This window comes from Gossypium arboreum, chromosome 10 (genome assembly GCF_025698485.1).
Source record: "Gossypium arboreum isolate Shixiya-1 chromosome 10, ASM2569848v2, whole genome shotgun sequence".
In the NCBI taxonomy this organism is placed as follows: Eukaryota; Viridiplantae; Streptophyta; class Magnoliopsida; order Malvales; family Malvaceae; genus Gossypium; species Gossypium arboreum.
This window is the reverse complement of record NC_069079.1, coordinates 115665664-115685684: the sequence shown is the minus strand read 5'-3', so window position 1 is coordinate 115685684 and position 20021 is coordinate 115665664. Positions and strand designations below refer to the sequence as shown.

Below are 20021 nucleotides of genomic sequence, written 5' to 3'. Positions count from 1 at the left end.
CAATGGGTATATCGAGGATATGAATGAGTATGAAATTGACATGAGTTGATACAGGTATGTACATGAAACATACAAGCATTGAATCAAAGAAATTTGTGAATTTGATATCTAACATTGTGAATGAATATGTGATAGGTTTGTGGATCAATATGAGTTATATTTTGATATGTTTAATTTCTTAAATTGTGTATATATGGTAAGTTGAATTTATTACTATACGAACTTACTAAGCTTTATAACTTACTTTGTTTACTTTTCCGTGTTTTATAGTGATTATCGAAGCTTGTTCAGATTTGGGAGTCTTCGGAGATCTCATCACACTATCAAGCTTTCATTTTGGTACTTTTGAAATTGTGATTTTGGTTATATGGCATGCATAGCAATTATGGTCATTACGATTTATAGTATGGTAATGGATTTAGCCATTTGATTTGGCTTGTAAATGATGAATGCTTGGTTATCTGTATTGTAATATCCTGATTTTGGGCCTAGTCGGAATAGTGGTTTCGTGACCACAAAATCTGAGATAGAAATAATTATTTTATGATTATTTTAAGGTCTATGATATGATTGCATGATTTTGTGAAAATTTCGTGATGAAATTCTATGCCTAAAGTGCTTAAATTGAAAGTAGGGACTAAATCGAATAAGTTGCAAAACTTGCATTCTAGAAGTTTTTAGTATGAAATTGTTTTGGAATATTAATGAGGAGGTCTTAAATAGCAATTTGACCAATTTTAAGTTCACGGACAAAATTAGGACATGGAAGGAATTTTGGAAAGTTTAGTAGTAAGGGTATTTTGGTCATTTAGTTATTAAAATGAATTAAAAACAAAATTAAAAGCCAATTTTGTCCATCTTCTTCATTAGGCCGAAATTTCAAGGGTTCTCCATAGCTAGGGTTTGTTTCAAGCTTCCAAGCTCCATAGTAAGTGATTCCAAGCCCGCTTTTAATGATTTTTACGTTTTGGATTCCGTAGCTCAATTAAGCTTATGCTAGTAATAATTCAACCTAGGGTTCATATTTGGAAAAATACCCATAGGTGAAATTTGTGTATTTTGGTGTTTTATGATAGAATATGAGGTTTTAAATTATGTTAGGCAACTTGTGCTACTCGGTTTTAAGTGAAAACGAGCAAAAGGGCTTAATTCCAAAAATACCTAATAGTCATAAGTACATGTTAGAGTGAGAATTTGATGTTTCCATAGAAGGAAAAATGATCAGCATGTTATAAAACATAAGAATAAGGAATAAAGTTTAATTCCAGAGCCTAGGGCAAAAGTGTAAATATGCAAAAGTTTAGGGGCAAAATTGTAATTTTTCCAAAATATGATTTTGGGTCAATTTGAATAATGTGAGTCCTAATTAGACTATATTTTAAATGATAGAGCAAGGAAAACTGAAATTCGGGCTAAAATGGGGAAAATACCAAGTTGTGGACGAAATGGTAAAAGTAGCCATTTTCGCATACGAGGTAAGTTCATGTGTAAATGTAGTAACATAATTGTTGTTTTAAGGAATTTAATGTTGTTTATATGATATGATGCTTATTATTATCATGAAACGTTATGTTTTGTGGTTATTGTTGAATAGTATGTAATTATGTGAATTACTTGATGAGTATGAACTATCACCGAGTATCGGTTCCGATATTCCGTGGAAGACGGCAAAGATGTGAGATCGAGGAAAAAAGCCCGTTTGAACCTTAGGAATATATTAGGATACAAGTGACATGTCACTAGGATGGTTGAGCATCTAAACTCGTTGAGTTGAGTCCGAGTTCACTTATAGATGCGAATGTCCGAACTCGTTGAGTTGAGTCCGAGTTCGAGAGATGTAAGTAGGCATCCGAGCTCGTTGAGTTGAGTCTGAGTTCACTTATGGATGCGAACGCCCGAGCTCGTTGAGTTGAGTCCGAGTTCACTTATGGGCGGGTTACATGGTAGCTTGGCTACATATGTGGCACTTATGTGCAAACTTTCCATGTATCCGAATTATATTCGATGTGTTCAACGGGTAAAGTTCTCTTGAAATGGAGGAATACTCAAGATGAAAGGGACGTATTGGTAAGTGTTGTGAAATGGATACTTTGAACAGGTATGTACTTAACCCTCGGGTTGAAAAATCGATATAACAACAATATGGTAAGATGATAAATGAAAATGTGATATGAATGTCTTGGTGGTGATTATGCAAATGATGTTTTATGTTTGCTTATATGGTTATGTTACTTGCTATTTGCATGTGAACTTATTAAGCATTTATGCTTACTCCCTCCTTTTCATTCCTTGTAGTTTTGACAAGCCAGCTAAGAAATTGGGAACAGTCGGAGGCTCGCTCACACTATCCGTATACCATCTTGGCATAATGGCTTGTATATTTTGAGTATGGCATGTATAGCATTATAATCATTTTGTATATATGGTCTTATGATATGGTTATTGAGTGGTATGGAAATGCTTGGTAATGATTAGCCATTGGAATGGCTAATCATGATCATATTTGGTGTTATGTATCCTAAATTGCTAGCTAATCCATGGAAACCATGAAATAGGTAAAATTTACCATAAAATAGATTCAGACAGCACCAGTGACGTGAGTTTGAAAAATCACTAAAAATAGTAGAGATACAATTAGATGATGAATAATATATGGAATTGAAGAATTATGAGTCTATTTTCATATGGATGGAACAAAACAGGTATATGAGTTATATTTTATGAGATGTTTAAATTTTTTTGAAACAGGGCCAGAGCGATTTCTGGATCCCCTGTTCTGAATTTGTAAATTCACCATAAATTTTACAAAGATAATTAGAAGTCATGCTTTATATGTACAGATTCTTTATTGAGTCTAGTTTTATTAGAGACAAACGTCATAGTCATTGAAGCTCTGTAGAGGGAGATATCTGATTCGTAATACACAGAGGTCAGAGTAGTCGAACCCTGAAACAGGGGAGACTTTAACTATTAAACTGTACTAATTGGCCTGACAAAAAATTCTAGAAAAAAATTAGTAGATAGATATATGAGTCTAGTTTCAGGAAAATTTACGGAATTGGATTTTGAGTTTTGGAACTCGAGATATGATTTTTAAAGCGACTGTGATGCAGTTAGCCAGCTTGTCTGGAAATTTTAAAATGAATTGTATGAGCTGTTTAAGTAATGAATTAAGTCTATTAACACCTCGTGTTCGACTCCGGAAATGGTCTCGGGTACGGGGCGTTACATGTATAACCATGTAATTTGGCTTATTTTGGCATGTTTGATGATGTATATGTATGTGCAAATGGCCCTTTGATATGTTGTGTATAGTTGCTATATGATTGTTTATTGTGAGTTGGTATTTAGAGTACCAAATGGTTGAAATTTGAGATTGGTATGCTTGAAGTTTTAGGTGAAGTGATGCATAATTGACAGTTACTATTTAGGTGATTTGAGAATGTGAAATTGGTATGAATTGAATGGCTTACTGTGATAGTTGAGTGTCTTGTGGTTGTTGGTATGGAATTGGCATTAATTAGACTTGTTTGAGATTGGTTTGAATGCCTATTTATGTCATAGTCTATGCCATTTGAATTGTGTAGGTGAATGCAAATTTGGGTGAGCAAGATGGCTTTGTGAATAGCCTATTTTTGTCCACATGGGCAGAGACACGAGCGTGTGTCTCAGCCGTGTGTGACACACGATCAGGTGACACTGACATGTGTTCCCTAGTGTTGAATTAGAAACCAAGTCAGTATGCTCCACACAGCCTAGTGCAAGGGCGTGTGACTTGGCCGTGTGGCATAAGTCAGTATACCCTACAGGTTTGGCACAGCCTAACACACGGTCTGGCACACGGCGTGTAAGGCCATTTCGAAGGGCACACAGGCTAGTCACAAGAGCGTGTGGTTGGCTGTGTGACCCAATTTAGGGAGTTACACAGGGTCGGACACGGGCTGGGAAAAGGCCATGTGATCCCATTTTGAATGTCCACACGGTTTATGACATGGGTGTGTCTTTTTAGCATGTTAGACACACGGGCGTGTGTCCCCTATATTTTGTAAAATTTTCTATGTTTTCCCAAAAATTTCTTGAGTTATCGGTTTAGTCCCAAACCACTTCTAAGGCATAATTTGGGTCTCATAGGCTCGTATTAGGGACAATGTGATTGATTATGAATGATTGATTATGAATGATTTATATTTGGAAATGAAAAATGTATGTGAAATGTATGATTATTTATGAAATAAGTCTGGTAATGCTTCGTCAGTAATGACCCGAATTTTACGGTTATCGAAAAAGTGTATTTTCGAGTCTCCGTTACTGAAAAATAGACCCGTCAATATTCATCAAAAATATTTAAAAAGTTAATTGAGTGGTTAATTAAAGTTTAATTAAGTGAATTTAGCTTAATTAAGGATAATTGGATAAAAGGATTAAATTGAATGAAGTGTGAAAATTTAATTATAGATTAAAAGAAAATAAAAGGACCAAAATCGTCATTATGCCATTTAGCATAAGTGAGGCGGCATATAAAGTAAAAATCTAAGATTTTTACTTAGATTTTAATTATAAAATATATATATTTATTAGTAATAAATGATATTAAATTAATTTATTATAATTATATTATAATATATTTATATGATAAATAAATTAAATTGTGACAAGTGTGTGATAAAAAATAAAATATATGTGTAATAAATATTATACATACATTTGTAATATATGTATGTATTTACTTATTATTTAAGTAAATATTAATGTTATTGTTATTATTAAATTGATATTAAATTATGAAATAAATTAAATAAAGATAAATGTATGGTAAATAAAATATACAAGTATAATACATATATTTGTACAATTGTAATATATTTTATTTAATTACTTTTTATTTAAGTAAATAGATTTTATATGAAATAAATAAAATAAATAAAAGAAAGACAAGTGTATAAAAATAATTTGGTACAAGTGTAATAATATATATGCATACAAGGATTAAATAAATATTTGTTATTAAATAGATTTTTAATATAGATATTTTAATAAAGAAAGAAAAGAAATGAAACAAAGAAAAGAAACAGAATAGGCAAACGAAAAGCAGGGGAAGGAAAGAAAGAAATGAGAAAGAAAAGAAAAAGGGAGAATTAGGGTTTGAAGGTTTGAAAGTTTAATAAGTAAGTCAATTTAGTCGTTTTTATTTAATTTTGACGTTTTAGAAGTTTTGGAATAAGGTTTTGATGAAATTAAATTGATATTTTGAAAGTTTATAGGTTTTCAAATATGGTTCATGTTGAATAAAATGATTGAATTAGGGATTAAATTGATAGAATTTTAAGTTAGAAGCGAAATAAGGATTGAATTGTAAAGTAATTCATAAGTTTTATGCTTTAGGAATAAATTAAAGAAAATTCAAAATTATGGTTTTATGGTGAAATTAGAGAGTTGAAATTTGATTTTAAATAATAGTTGAATGAAAAATAGAGAATAAATTGTAAAGAAAACAAGTTAGTTTGAATTGAGATTAAATTAGAAGTTATGTAAATATTGAGTTGAAATTGGAATGAATAAAATGAAATTGTATATTGATGACTTTTTAATTGTTTTAATTTTTGTAGCTAACATTGTGCCGGAAATCTCGGCTAAGCAAGAAAAAGGCAAAGTCGACGAGGGTTAGCTCGAAAATTACAGTTTGTATTTCTATAATCCGAACTTAATATTTAATTATTGAATTTATTACTTAATATGTATAGAAAGTGCTTTGAGATGAATATTTGAATTAGAATAGATATCGGTTAGAATTGAAAAGTGAAATTATTTTTAATTGTTGAATTTTGATTGAATATTATGATAGTAATTGAGGTGAGAAATATTGTGTTTTATAATTGAAATGAATTGATTAGATATGTGTTAAATTTATTGAATTTATACGGATATATGTGATTATTGTGAGAATTGAATATTTGTTATTGAAAAAGTGAAATGAATTATATTGAATTATGAATATAAATGATTGTTGAGATGTGTAATGATTGGAAACTGGAAAATGAATTAGAAACCCTATTAACAGTATCGGGCTAAGTCGGATATAGTTGGCATGCTATAGGACTGGAAGTGTTTAGGGATATTCCGACTTTGTGTCGATGAGACACTATAAGTGTCGCCTTACTGTTACTATTCCGGATTCGTTTCGAAGAGGTACTCTGTACCTTCATCATTTATCATATCATATCGTTCGGATTTGTTCCGATGAGGTACTCGTATCGCCATCACTATTATTATTATATTAAGTTATAGTGTATTCAGTTCGCCAATGAAACACTGTATGCTATCCCGGTGTGTGGGTTGGATCCCTGTATCCGTCCGAGTTCGAGTCATGTTAATAGGGGTAAATAAAGGTACTAAATAACTGATTGCTATTAAATAACTGACTGTTACTGGATAACTGACTGCTATTGAATAATTGACTGTTACTGAATAATTTATCGTTACTGAATAATTGACTATTAAAGAGTGACTGAATCTTATTAAACTACTAATTGTTATTGAATGATTGAATGTTACTGAACAAAACTGATCAATTGATCAATACTGAAAATTATTTACTGATATTGAATAGTGAACAGAAGTATAAGTGAGACATATGAATGGAAAATATTATTATTTAAATGATTGTGAATTTATTTGAAAAGCTAATTGGGTTAATAGATGATAAAGATTGAATGAGTTGTAAAGAATTTATCCATGAAATGAATAAATGAATATTTATGATCATTAAATGATATTAAGTGTATGTTTTATTATTTAATGTTTGGATTATAGAAATACCACTGAGTTCATACTCAACGTATGGTTTGTTTCCGTGTGCAGGTTAAATGAAAGCTAGAACGTTGAATTAGCATCCTAGGCCGATCCCAAATTCAATGAGGTAAAACGTGTTAATAGTTGGTAATGGCATGTGCCTAGGATGTTTTACGTGTGTGTCATTTTGGATTGTTAATGTATTAATGAAATAAGTAGAATTAAGCTTGGCAATGGTATATGGTAGAATTAGGGTAATAAGTATGAATCTGAACTATTTGATCATATATGATAAGTGAATAGAATTGAGTATTGGATGATATATAAAATGTCTAAATTTGTCAAGTTTTGAGTATATTTAAATGTGTTTAGATTGGTTAAATATAGGTATTTTATGCTTTGTTTGGTAATTTTGTGTATTTTAATTGTAAATTGTCCGATAGGTCTGGTAATGCTCCGTAACCCTGTCTCAACACGATTTAAGGTTAAGGGGTGTTATATCGTAACCCTATTCCAGCGACGGATACGAATTATAGGTGTTACAAGTATGGTCAAAGTATGAGGGAATGAGGATAGGAAGAGACTTGAGGTAGGTTGGGAGAAAATGAGATGGAGATAGCTGGTCTCTCATCCTTAGGCCCTAAGCCTTATATACTCTGCGTCTCTTATCTCAAGGTGTTAGGTGTCAGGTTTTTATTGGTGAGTCAAGGGAGAGAGGCCTGGGGCTATAATCTTACGTTGAATGGTACTATGATGTGCCTTGGGTCATCTCATAGAAGATGTGGTAGTTGAGATCTAATGGGGCAGTTAATAAGTGGGTTCACTTATCAAGCAAGTTAAAATGTAGTACTATGCATAACATGCATTTGAGTGTGTTGAAATATACTTTTTTTCTTTTATTTAAAAATTAAAGAGAGATTATAAATAGATTTTAAAAAGGGTATAAAACTATTTTGAGATAGAAGCTTTTCAATTGTTAACACTATAAATTCTTTTGTTAAATTTAGTGGTGTGATATTTTGAAATTAAAAAAGAAATCGCTGGGTAACATTGTAACTAAAAAAAATGACATGACAAATCTGAATTTAACAAAATTAGAAGGCCAAATAAATCATTATGCCTTTTAAATATAACTATAATGGTTTCGCACTTCGTTATTTGTTTGTATCAAATAATAGAGTATAGATTTAAAAGTTGAAATATGATTTAAGTCTTATTAAATTAAAAATAATAGAGTACCTTTGAAATAATAGAGTGGATTTGAGACACGCCTGTGCGGGTAGGCCGTGCAATCACACACACCTATTTCCCGAACTCGTGTAACTCACTGTTTGTCACCCAAGAACAAATTGAAAACACACGGCCAAGTCACACGCCCGTGTGCTAGGCTGTGTGGTCGAATTAAAATTTATGATTTTTCATAAAATAGGTGCAGACTTTACACGCCTAGGACACACGCCCGTGACTGAGGCCGTGTCGTCCACACGGAAGAGACACACGCCCGTGTCTCTACCCGTGTGCTCAATTCTGAGCATTCTGTTTTGCAAAAATTAGGGTACAGGGGACACACGACCTAAGCATATGCTCGCAGGGCAAGCCGTGTGTCACACATGGCCTAGACACACGCTCGTGTGCCTACTCGTGTGGACAAAAATAAGGCTATTTACCAAGCCATTTTGCCACCCTTTGTTGTTCACACCTACACAACACAACATAGCACCAATCCCAACATTTATATACAACCAAATTCAGCCACAACCAAGACATCAACACATCATTCACAAGCTACCATCTATCATACAAAAACATCACATAATTATGAACTCAAATCATGTAAACTCCCTCATCCATGAAATATAAATTACTTATACCAATAGTAGCTAATTTCAAATGGCCTTATACAAAATGAACTTTCAACCAATAATAGCCAACACATTTGGCCAAAACAATTATGACACATAACAAAATAACCAAGTCCCCTATACATGCCATAACTCAAAATGTTGAATTCATTGGTACCAAAATAATTGATGACAGTGTGAGTGGATCTCCGACGGTTTCTGATCCTCGAGCTAGCTTGGTGACAATATAAGACAAGGGAAAGAAAAGGGGAGCAAACTTTATAGCTTAGTAAGTTCCTATGTAAATAATAAGCATCATAACCACACATTTAACATACAATTATCATAATGAAAATTGGCATGAATATTATTAAGATCTTATAGTCATAACTTATTCAATCACAACCTTACCAAGGGTTCATCACATATCGAGCTCATTACGTATGAGTTTTGCGTACATACCTGTACCAACTCGTAACATACCATGGCCTTTCACAACTTTGACATTCTCGTTGAACACTCGGAATATTAACATATACTCGAAAATCTTGCACATAAATGCCACATATGTAGCCAAAGCTACTACATATCTCATAGTACATATAGACTCGTTTTCGAGCTACTCACGGGCCTGTTCACACAAGCTATCAGTCAGGACGTAGCTACACAGTGATGCTCACATAAGCTGTCAGGTATCCGCAACTCATGCCGAACTACCCATCCACTGGTAGGACATGCTAGGCCAGCACCCGGATCACATAAACACATGGGTTCCCAGTGAAATGTCACCCGTATCCTATTCTATTCCTAAAGTTCAACCGGGAATTCTCGTTTGTCGAAACTTTGTCGAATACGTTCAAAGAGTCAATCACAATTCATACAATATTAAAGCATTTAAAACATAAATATTACAATGTATTCTTTACATACGAACTTACCTCGGTACAAAAATAGTGAAATTTGACCTAATCGTCAAACGCTTTGTTTTTCCCCCGGTCTAAGTCCGAACCTCATTTTTCTTGATCTATAATAAAAAAATTAACTTATTTAATACACACATTGTTCAATTCAGTCCAAAAATCATATTATATAAAAATTATATTTTTGCCCCTAATATTTCACATTTTTACAATTTAGTCCTTAGGCTCGTAAAATGATTTTCATCCAATTTCTTCATTACCCAAGCCTAGCCGAACCATATACATGCTTATACCAGCTCACATTTTCCACTTAATCACACTTTTACTACTTATTTTATAACTTTTACAAATAAGTCCTTTTTGACATTTTACCGAAAATCATTTAGCAAAAGTTATTTTTCTAACATCAAACATGCATTTTCTACCATTAGCCATCAAAATACACACATTTATAACATGTTTCAAACCCTATACCTTAATCATACCTCAAATTAGTGCTAGAAATAGGTAGATCGAGTTACAATGACTTCAAAAATGTAAAGAGCATTAAAAACGGGGCTAGAACGGACTTACAATCGAGCTTGGAAGCTTGAAAAACCCTATCTATGTCTTCCTCTTGTAAATTTCAGCCAAGGGGTAGAAGATAAGCAAAAATTGGCTTTTAATTTGCTTATTATTTCATTTAATTACCAATTGACCAAAATGCTTTTTTCTTAAAACACTAAAATTTCTCTTACTTCATGTTCATTTTTGTCCACTAACTTAAGTATTGGTATAATTATCATCTAAGGACGTCTAATTTAAAATTTCATAGCAATTCGACACCTCTAGCTTGTAGAACTCAAGTTTTGCACTTTTTGCAAATTAGTCCTTTTTACTAAATTGAGTGCTCAAACGTCAAAATTTTCGAACGAAATTTTCATAGAATCATTCCATAAAACTTTAGACCATAAAAATATAAGAAAAATAAATTTTTCTGAGTCGAATTTGTGGCCCCGAAACTACTGTTTCGACTAGACCCAAAAATCGAGTTGTTCCTCCTGTTTAGGGCAAAAAAGATTTCTAAGTTTTATGAAATTTTCCAAAGTTCTTGGTTTAGTCACAACTTCCAAAGTATGTTTTAGGCCTCGTAGGCTCGTATTAGAGACATTGTGATTGTATATGAATGGTTTTAATTTGGACGAAAATTTATGACTTGGAAATATATGTTTGTTTGTGTTTAAGTCCGGTAATACCTTGTACCTTGTTCTGGCATCGAATACGGGTACGGGGCATTACACTATTTCTATTTTCAACTATTTAATTTCTTTACTTTTTAAAATTAAAATTCAGATCCAATTGTTACTATAGTTAAATTGTTTTATTAAATTTATTAGTGTGACATTTAAAAATTTTAAAAAATATTTACTTAATAATCATGTAACAAAAAATAACCTTGAAATGTTGAAGTGGATTTTTACCATTCAAAAATATTTTTATTGGATTAGTGCTCTTAAGAAAAATTAACATTAGCATTTGGATTGAAAATAGTTAACAACATTAACTATTTAGATTAACTAATGACATTATGAAAATAGAAGAACCAAATTATGCCAAAAATTGAAGTATATATATTAAATCTCAAATTCAATATAATATATGGGTCAAGCTGAAATTTGAACATTGTCTTATAATGTAAAAAAAAAGGACAAACACAAAATAAATGAGAAACTGCGTGTCAATATCTAAGAACCTTACAACATTTAAGTTATATATAATTCAACAACATTTTAATTGAAAAGTTATTGATGTTAACTATTTAGACTATAGCCCGGCCCAACTCGAAGGCCCTCTCAAAATGTGGGAGGGTTTGGACAAAAATATAGGGTCGAAAAATAAGCTTGGACAAAAAATAAGGCCCGTTTAAAAAATGGATCGGTCCTAGGGTAAGGTATTTTTAGCCCGAGCCCATTTTAATTCACTAAAGGACAAAAAAAATTGTATTCTTTTTTATTTTTGAATGTTATTTTCTTGTTGTTTTCTCCCTATTTTGCTACAATTTTACTATTATATTGCTACTATTTTGTTGTTATTATTTGGATATTGTATAAAACTTATTTTATTTTTAATTTTGTTATTATTTTAAAGGCATTTGTTAATTTTTTAATTATTTTAGAGGTATTTGCTTGTTAAGTTACATCTATCTTAGTGTTATTTAAGTCTACATATTTTTAAAATTTATTTTCAATTTGTTGGGAAATATTTATTTTGATGTTTTTAGTATTTTTGATGTATTATATATATTTTAAAAAATATAAAAATAATATAAAAAAATTAATACAGGCGAGGCGGGCCGGGCTTGAGTTTTAGTATTTTTATCCGAGTCGGGCTTGAGAAAAAAATTTAGGCTTTTTTTTTGGCCCGGCCCTGCCCGGGCCCAATAAATGGGCATGATTTTTTAGTTGAGTCCGGCTCGAACCCGACTCGACCCGGCCCATGAACACCTCTAATTTAGACTAACTAATAATATTATAAAATTACAGAGACCGAATTATATTAGAAACTAAAGTTTAGAGATAAAATATCAAATTTAACCATAATAGAAGGATCAAAATTGAAATCTAACCATTTTTATAATGTAAAAAATGTGCACAATTGGTTTTACACATGTCAACAAAAGAAGACCATTAGGGCTTTCCTTTTATATGTAGTATATGATTTTATTATATGAAAAATAATTAAAATGTGATTTATAATATAATATGAAGGAACCATTAATAAGTTTTGAGTGTAATAGTAAGATGCACTGTATTTATAAAAAGAGAATAAAGATTCGAACTTTAGAGAAGACACCGTTGGAAAGGGAAACCATGAACCCTAAAAGAAATAACCTTTATGGATTGTGTTGATAGATGGGTGGTTCACCCTGTTTGGGACAAGGCAAAGAGTTGCCAAATGGTATGGTCAAAGTAGGAGGGAAGGAGGAGAGGAAGAAACTTGAGGTAGGTTGGGAGAAAATGAGATGGATATAGCTTGTCTCTCATCCTTAGGCCCTAAGCCTTATATACTTGGCATTTTTTGTCTCAAGGTGCCAAGTGTCAAGTTTTTATTGGCGAATCAAAGAAGAGAGGCTAAGGGCTATAAACTTAGGCAGAATGATACTATGATGTGCCTTAGGTCATCTCATATAAGATGTGGTAGTTGAGATATAATGTGGCAGTTAATAAGTGGGTTCACTTATCAAGCAAGTTGTAATCTAAAGGGCTCTTACGAAGGGTCCCTTTATACTATTTATAGACTTAGTTTTTTGGGCGATCACAGCGAGGTGTAACAATTGCTCCCTCTTAATTGATAGGGAGGTTATACAGTGACATTTCTTGTGACATATTTGATTTTTGTTAGGTAAAGTATATGGTTTTGAGAGGTGTAATAAGCCATTGAGGAGGTGAGAAAATGATGCATTCGAAGGGTTAAAGAAACACTAATTGACTAAGTCATTATTTGACACAAATTGCAAGTGTTGTGTACTTGACTAAGTCATACAAATGACATACTTATATATCATTGATTCTTTTTTATACATTAATGGCCAGTTTAGTATTACTTGTTAGAAACACTTTTGAAATAAAAACATTGTTAAATAAAATGTTTTTGTACTTTTCAAAAGTGTTTCTGGGCAAAAATATGTTTTGCCAAAGCACTTTGTTTTACTAAAAGAAATATAAAATTTTAACTTTTGCTCAAAAGTGTTTCTTAACCCAAAAATACTTTTAAGAAGTAATATTAAATTGACCCTAAATCATTTCATAATTTAACTATTTTACTAATTTAAATAAACTTTATAATAATAAAAATTTATGAGCACTTATCAATTACCCATACTTCCCAGCAAGGTCAACTTTTATTCCTCTCTCTTTTTATCAATTTAATACCTTAAACACTTAATTAATATTATAATTTTAAATTTAATAACTTAGAGATTATTCCTCTTTTAAATTCATTTAATCCAAATTCACCAAGTACAAAATAAGTAGACCACCATTAATGAATATTGAATATGTAGAAGGTGAGGTTGGCAGAATATTTGAAGGCAAATTGAGGAAGTTTTTAACAACAGCAGGGCAATGGAGAACAAAGCCGAAGGCTAGGATTATAACAACAAAAAGTGGATTGAAAATGGAGGCAACAACATTAATCTTTTTGAAGCAATCAACAACCATATAAACAAATTGAAATTTCCAATATAACCTTAGCCTCCTCCAGAAATAATTAGGTAAAATCTGAGTAACTCTTTCTATCCTACACAGTAAATAACAAAAAGAATATTGTAATAATTTTAATTAGATTTAATAACGGAAGGGTAAAAGAAAAGAAAATTATAATTAATTTTAATCTAACGGGAGGAAAATCCAAAAAGAAAAAAACTATAATTGATTTTTAATTAGGTTTATTACTTTTATTTATAAATCTTTTAATTTTATTTATTTTATTAGTTAATGAGATGAGGAATTAGGATTTATTTAGAACACATGCATATAAAAAATCTAATTAATGAAATTATATAACCAAATAAAAACATTACATAAATTAGTTGGTAAAGAAAAATTATATATTATTTAATGTAAATAAATTATAAACATTATATAAAATTTATTTGTAATTATAAAAATTTATTATAAAATATTCAAAACTTTGACCGGAAAGAAAATGCTTTAAATGGATAATTTATTTATTTGACAAGTGGTAATGTAAAGTGTAATCTACACTTTTGCTGAGTTAGTGTCACACATTAGATCTCAACTTCTCAACTTAGTTACGGAAATTATTTTAATGTAATTTTATATTTAAAATAATTTATATTATTTAAGAGTACTTTTAAAAATTATTTTAAAAATAAAAATATAATATTTGAACTCGCACCATTTAAATTAGTAAAACTTTAAATGTATCGTTCAATCAAAGCTTTATTTTGTTATTTTTTATACTTTTATTATTAATTAATTTCAAAAGATATTATTTTCAAACACTCGTGTTCTAAATACGTGGTGTATTATTAATTAGTTTAAAACATGTTATTTTCAAACACATTGGTTTCCACACATATAGCATGTGATAAAATCTTTTGTCTAATTTATAATTTTTACAAAAAATATTATAGTTTTCATTTTTATTTTTAAAATTAAAAAATAATGTTTGGTAAGTAAAAAAAATTGTTATTGAAAACATGTTTGGTACAAAAATTATATTTACGAGTACCATATTGAAAATTTTAAAAACTAATGTATTTAAAGTTAAAATTTTTATTGTCATCACTTTTAGTTTTGCAAAGTATTTTTAGTAAAAACAATTAAAATAGTTTTTTATTTTTTACATATTATTTTATTTTTCAAAAATCATTTTAAAAATTTTAACCAAACATGTTTTCTTGAATTTTTTCATTTTTCAAGAAAATGTAAATGAAAATGACCTCTATTTTCTAAAATTAAACAAAGCCTAAAGTTTAAATAAAATAAAACAAAATAATAAATCTCAAAATTACATATGAATTTTGATTTAGTGTATAATGTTATATATTAACTTTGATTTTGTTCAATTTTATACTTGAAAGTTTTGGTTTAATTCAGTTTTCACAATTACTAACATAATTATCGATACAACACAATTTTGGCTTACATATTTTGTATGCATAAATAATTTTATTTATCCAATATAAAACAAATAGATGTTTTTATTTCTTATGTATACTGTCGAAATCATTTTTTTGAAAAGGGGAATCGACTTTGTTAGAAAGTGATAATTAAAAGGGGAGTCGCCTCCGATCTTTATTGGGTGTGATCGGATCACCTTTGTTTTAATAAAACGCTTTGGTTTACTAAAACGATGTTTCTTGGTCTACGAAACTCAAGAGAACGGGTTCGGGAGTCGGTTATGTGCGAGGAAGGATTAGCACCCTCGTCATACCCAAAATTGGTACCGAATTGATTAGTTAGTGTCTTAATGTCGAAAGTTGAAAAATCAAGCACGGATTTAAAATACGATCCCCTTTTTTATTAACGTCGATTTTAAAAAAAAAATTGAATTAGATCAAAATGATTGCTAAAGATTTCCTTATCTCGAGATATAGGAGTATCACATCCCGTAAGTTAGGACGCGATACTTTGAACTCCCGAGCGCTGTCTTTAATTTTAATTGAAATTTCATGTGTTTTGGAATTTAAAAGGATATTTGGCCATTTAGGTTTAACGAGAAAATCGAAACCTCGTAAGTTAAGGTATGATTTCTCGAATTCCCAAAATGCAAAATATTGCCTTATTTTGAAGATTTTTCGTTTGAATAATAACGAGCATAGCATTTAACAATGTGCATTATTTTGTTTGAACTAAAAACGAAACGATCTATATTGGATGAATACGTTCGAACTTCATACACGATGCTATTTAAATGAAAAAAAACAAAAATATAGCATGGAATAATAAAACGCGAATCAAATGCAAAGTTAATGAATGTCAACAATATGAGGATGTTAAATAAATAATTTCAATAACATGTAATGGCAATATTCACACGACGTACATTGTTTTTAATATCAACATTAATAAACATAGAAATGAAATCATAATATAAAACAACTTAAAACAAATAATAAGAATATTTTAAATACATAATATGTATATATATATATGTATATATTTAAAGGTTTAGAATAGATACTATAAAAACAATTTAAAATAAATAATATAAAACAATTTAAAAATCATTAATATTCAAAACAATAAAATAATACCTAGAGCAACTTAAGATAAAACAAATCAAACTAACATATAAAAGGCTTTAAAATAAGATAAATTTACAACAAACAGTATATGAAAAAAGTGCATAAAATAGTTTAATATAAATAATACATGAAATCTTAAAATACATAATAATAAAAGGTTTATAATGAATAATAAAAAGTATTTGAAAGTAGTTTACATATAAAATGGTATAACTAAACGACATATATAAAAAATAGATCACATATAAAAAATAGTTTAAAGTAAATAACATATAAAAATATTTAAAATAAATAATATGTAAAGGAGTTTAAAATAACTGATCGAAAAACTTAAAATAAAAGTATAAAATAACTTAAAACAATGTATAATAAAACAATTTGAAATGAATATTACAAAACGATTTTAAAATAGATAATGCATAAAATAGTTTAAAAGAACTAATATGTAAAAAAAACCTAAAATAAATAATATATATAAATTGTTTAAAATAAAATATATATAAATAATAAATAAACAAAATATATAGAAACAGTTTAAATTAAATATTATACATGAAAATTTAGAATAGAACATATATAAAATAATCTAAAGTAAAGAATATATTAAAATAAATAATATATGGGAAATTAAAAAATAAATTTTAAACGATTAGAATAGTGTAACCAAATAAAGTATGAAAAGAAACTTAAAATGGAAAATACATATATAATAGTTTAAAACAAATAACGTAAAAAATATTTCAAAATAAGTAATATGTATAGGAGTTAAAACAAATAATATATGTAAAAATATTTAAAATCTATAACAATTTACAATACATAAGACGTAAAAGGATTACAATAACTAATAATAAAATGATCTAAATAAATAATGTAAGATGAACAAACTTAAAATAACTAACAAAAAATGACTCCTAAAAAGTTGAAATAATAAATAAATGAACAAATTAAATAGATTAGGACTAAGCTGAAATTTAATTAAAATTTAAGATGCAAATTGTAAATAAAAAAAAATAGGCCACTAAGGACTGAAGTGAAACCCGTATAAAGAATGAGGGACTGATTGGGAAAATGTTCCCAGCCCTCTATGCGCAATGTTTCAAAGGACCCGAATGTAACCCAAATGAAATCTAAGAGCTAAATTAAAAAAACAAAAGAAAACAGAAAATGGGGCCTGATCGAATAGAGTTGCAAATGAGAAGGACTAATCGCGAAATCTCCCATTTAGGGAAAATGCACAAACCCCCACTCCAACAAACGGCACCGTTTCAAATGATTTAAAGACCAAAAAAAATTCCTTCTTTTTCATTCTGCTGGTTCCTCTTTTCTTTTAATTTTCAAAACCCTCACAAGCCCTCACTTCACCCTTTTTGCTCAGCCGATCGGGCTCCCTCACCGCCATGTACCACCACCACCGTGCCGGTGGCATGAAGCAGAGAGATGGGCTTTTTAGCCTCGTTTTGAGGCACACTCGAAGGCCATGCCTTCTCAACCCCAAAGAAATCGAAAGAAAGGTCCTCCCTCCCCCTTTGGCTCGACTTCGGCGATTGGAGAAGAGATCTCCGGCGATGAGTCCGTGGGAAGATCAAGGTGAGGTTACATTTCTCTTTTTCCTTTTTTATTTTCGAAGGTAAAAATAAAAGAAAAATAAAATAACAAAATAAAACTTGAGAGTAAAAAGAAAATCAACAGAAAATCAAACGAATATCACCTTTTAAACTTTTCTAGTTTTTTTTTTATTGATTTTTGTATCCAAAAAAAGAAGAAGAAAAAATACATTGAAATGTCATGGCTTTTATAGCCGAAACTACCATCTTCTTCTTTCTATTTTTTTGTCTCTTTTTTATTTGTTTATTCTATTTGCCGTCTTTTGCTTGCGTGTTGCAGGTGGTTGTCAGAGACTGACGAAGAGGTGCGCGTGGTGGCCTTGCTGGTGAAGAGCGGCGGTTGAAGAGGGGGACTAGGGTTTGTTTGCTTGCTGAAAATTTTTGATAGCTAGTGGGCTAGGGTTAGTTGGTTTTGGGCTTTTGTAATTGGGTCTGATGGGTTTGGCTTAGTGGTTAGGTGGGTTAAGGTTTGTTTAGGCCTGGGCCAAAATTGGGCTGTATATATACAATTGAATAAAAATAAAAGTTTCATATATATGAATACATGATTTTAAAATTTGCACAGTAAATTACATGTTAAATCAAAATTCATCTATAATTTTATGGTTTAACATAAAATAAAATAATTAATTTAATAAAAAATATACCAAAAAAATCAACTTGAAAAAAAAAACGATAGACCCATTTTAAAAATGAGCCTAACCTTGGTAAATCATTGGAGGTTCAAGTACAATATTTTCTTTTTTAGTTTTTCAAGGTATCCACTTAAGTGATTCTAATGATTGGTCCTTCTATTTTATAAATTCACTAAAAGAGTAGACGCTGATTATGAGTTTTGCAACTGCATCTGTTCTATACCCAATGCGAGAATCAAACTCTCAATTGTCGATTAAGATAGGAGAGATCCTTATCATTTCACTTAGCTCCCGTGATTCAAGTTCAATATTTTTTAATTTTATAATACATTATTTCTATTTTTATTTTTATACATCATTAATTTATATCACATTAAGTGGATTAAAATTCTATCTATAAAAAATTGTCAAACTTAATAGAATAAAAATAAACATATATTTAATACATAAAGGCTCTATTCTAAAATTAGACCTCAAATAAAAAATATACTTTGATCATAGTCTGCTACCCTAGCACGCTATTGTCTGCCGCCTCTGGCATGAGTTTTTAGGTTTTTCTTATTTTAGTCTTTGTTTTTGTTTATCAGTTGCAGTTGGCGTCTTCAGGCTATTTTATTTCTATGATTTGAAGAGTGGTGTTCGTGTTCTGGCCTTCAGACCTGCATTCATGGAAACTAAATTAGCACAATTATCGCTCAATGAAGAAGAAGAAAAAATCTTGCAGATTCAGGTAGATCCGAGTACGAAAAGAGAAGTGGGAGAATTTCAGCTTATGGGATGTTTCTTAACAACCAGTATAATTCACTACCCAGCTATGAAAAGCACTATAGCAAACCTGTGTCATCCTGTTCGTGGGGTCCAAATCTGAGATCTAGGGGAAAAAATGTATCTTTTTCAGTTTTTTCATAGCATGGATATAGAGAGGGTTTTGAAAGGTTCACCATGGACTTTCAATAATCATTTGTTGATACTTTATAAATTGAAAAGGGGAGAGGATCCACTAAAAGCACCATTAATTTTTACCCCTTTCTGAGTACAAATTCATGACGTCCCAATAGGGCTATTTTCTGAAAATCTAACAATACAACTGGGTAATTTTATAGGGGTTTTCTTGGAGTACGATGGTTCAAACCTGGGGAAAAAAATCGTAATTATATGAGGGTAAGGGTACAGATTGACATTAGGAAGCCCTTGAAAAGAAAGAAGCAGGTTATGTGTTGTGGGATATGCTCGTATGTTAAATTTAAGTATGAACATTTATCGCTTTTCTGTTTCTATTGCGGACGTTTGGGACACAGTGACTCTTTTTGTAAGACAAAAATGATGTTAGGGGTGGATATTTTTGAAATGGGTTAGGATTTATCATTGCGAGCACAATTTCGAAGAGCCCTATCAATGAATAGTATATGGCTATGAGAAGAATGTGAAGGAAAATAGGAAGGAAGTTGGATGGATAATCGGGTTTTGGGGTTCAG

General features: G+C 30.3%; 1 long non-coding RNA gene across 1 annotated transcript; it reads left to right on the top strand.

Moving 5' to 3' along the window:
- Positions 1-17766: 17766 nt before the first annotated feature.
- On the top strand, positions 17767-18480 carry LOC108487892 (uncharacterized). The gene is made up of 2 exons (XR_008271968.1): positions 17767-17894; positions 18192-18480. It is a non-coding gene; the product is annotated as an uncharacterized LOC108487892 (long non-coding RNA).
- The last annotated feature ends 1541 nt before the right edge of the window (positions 18481-20021 follow it).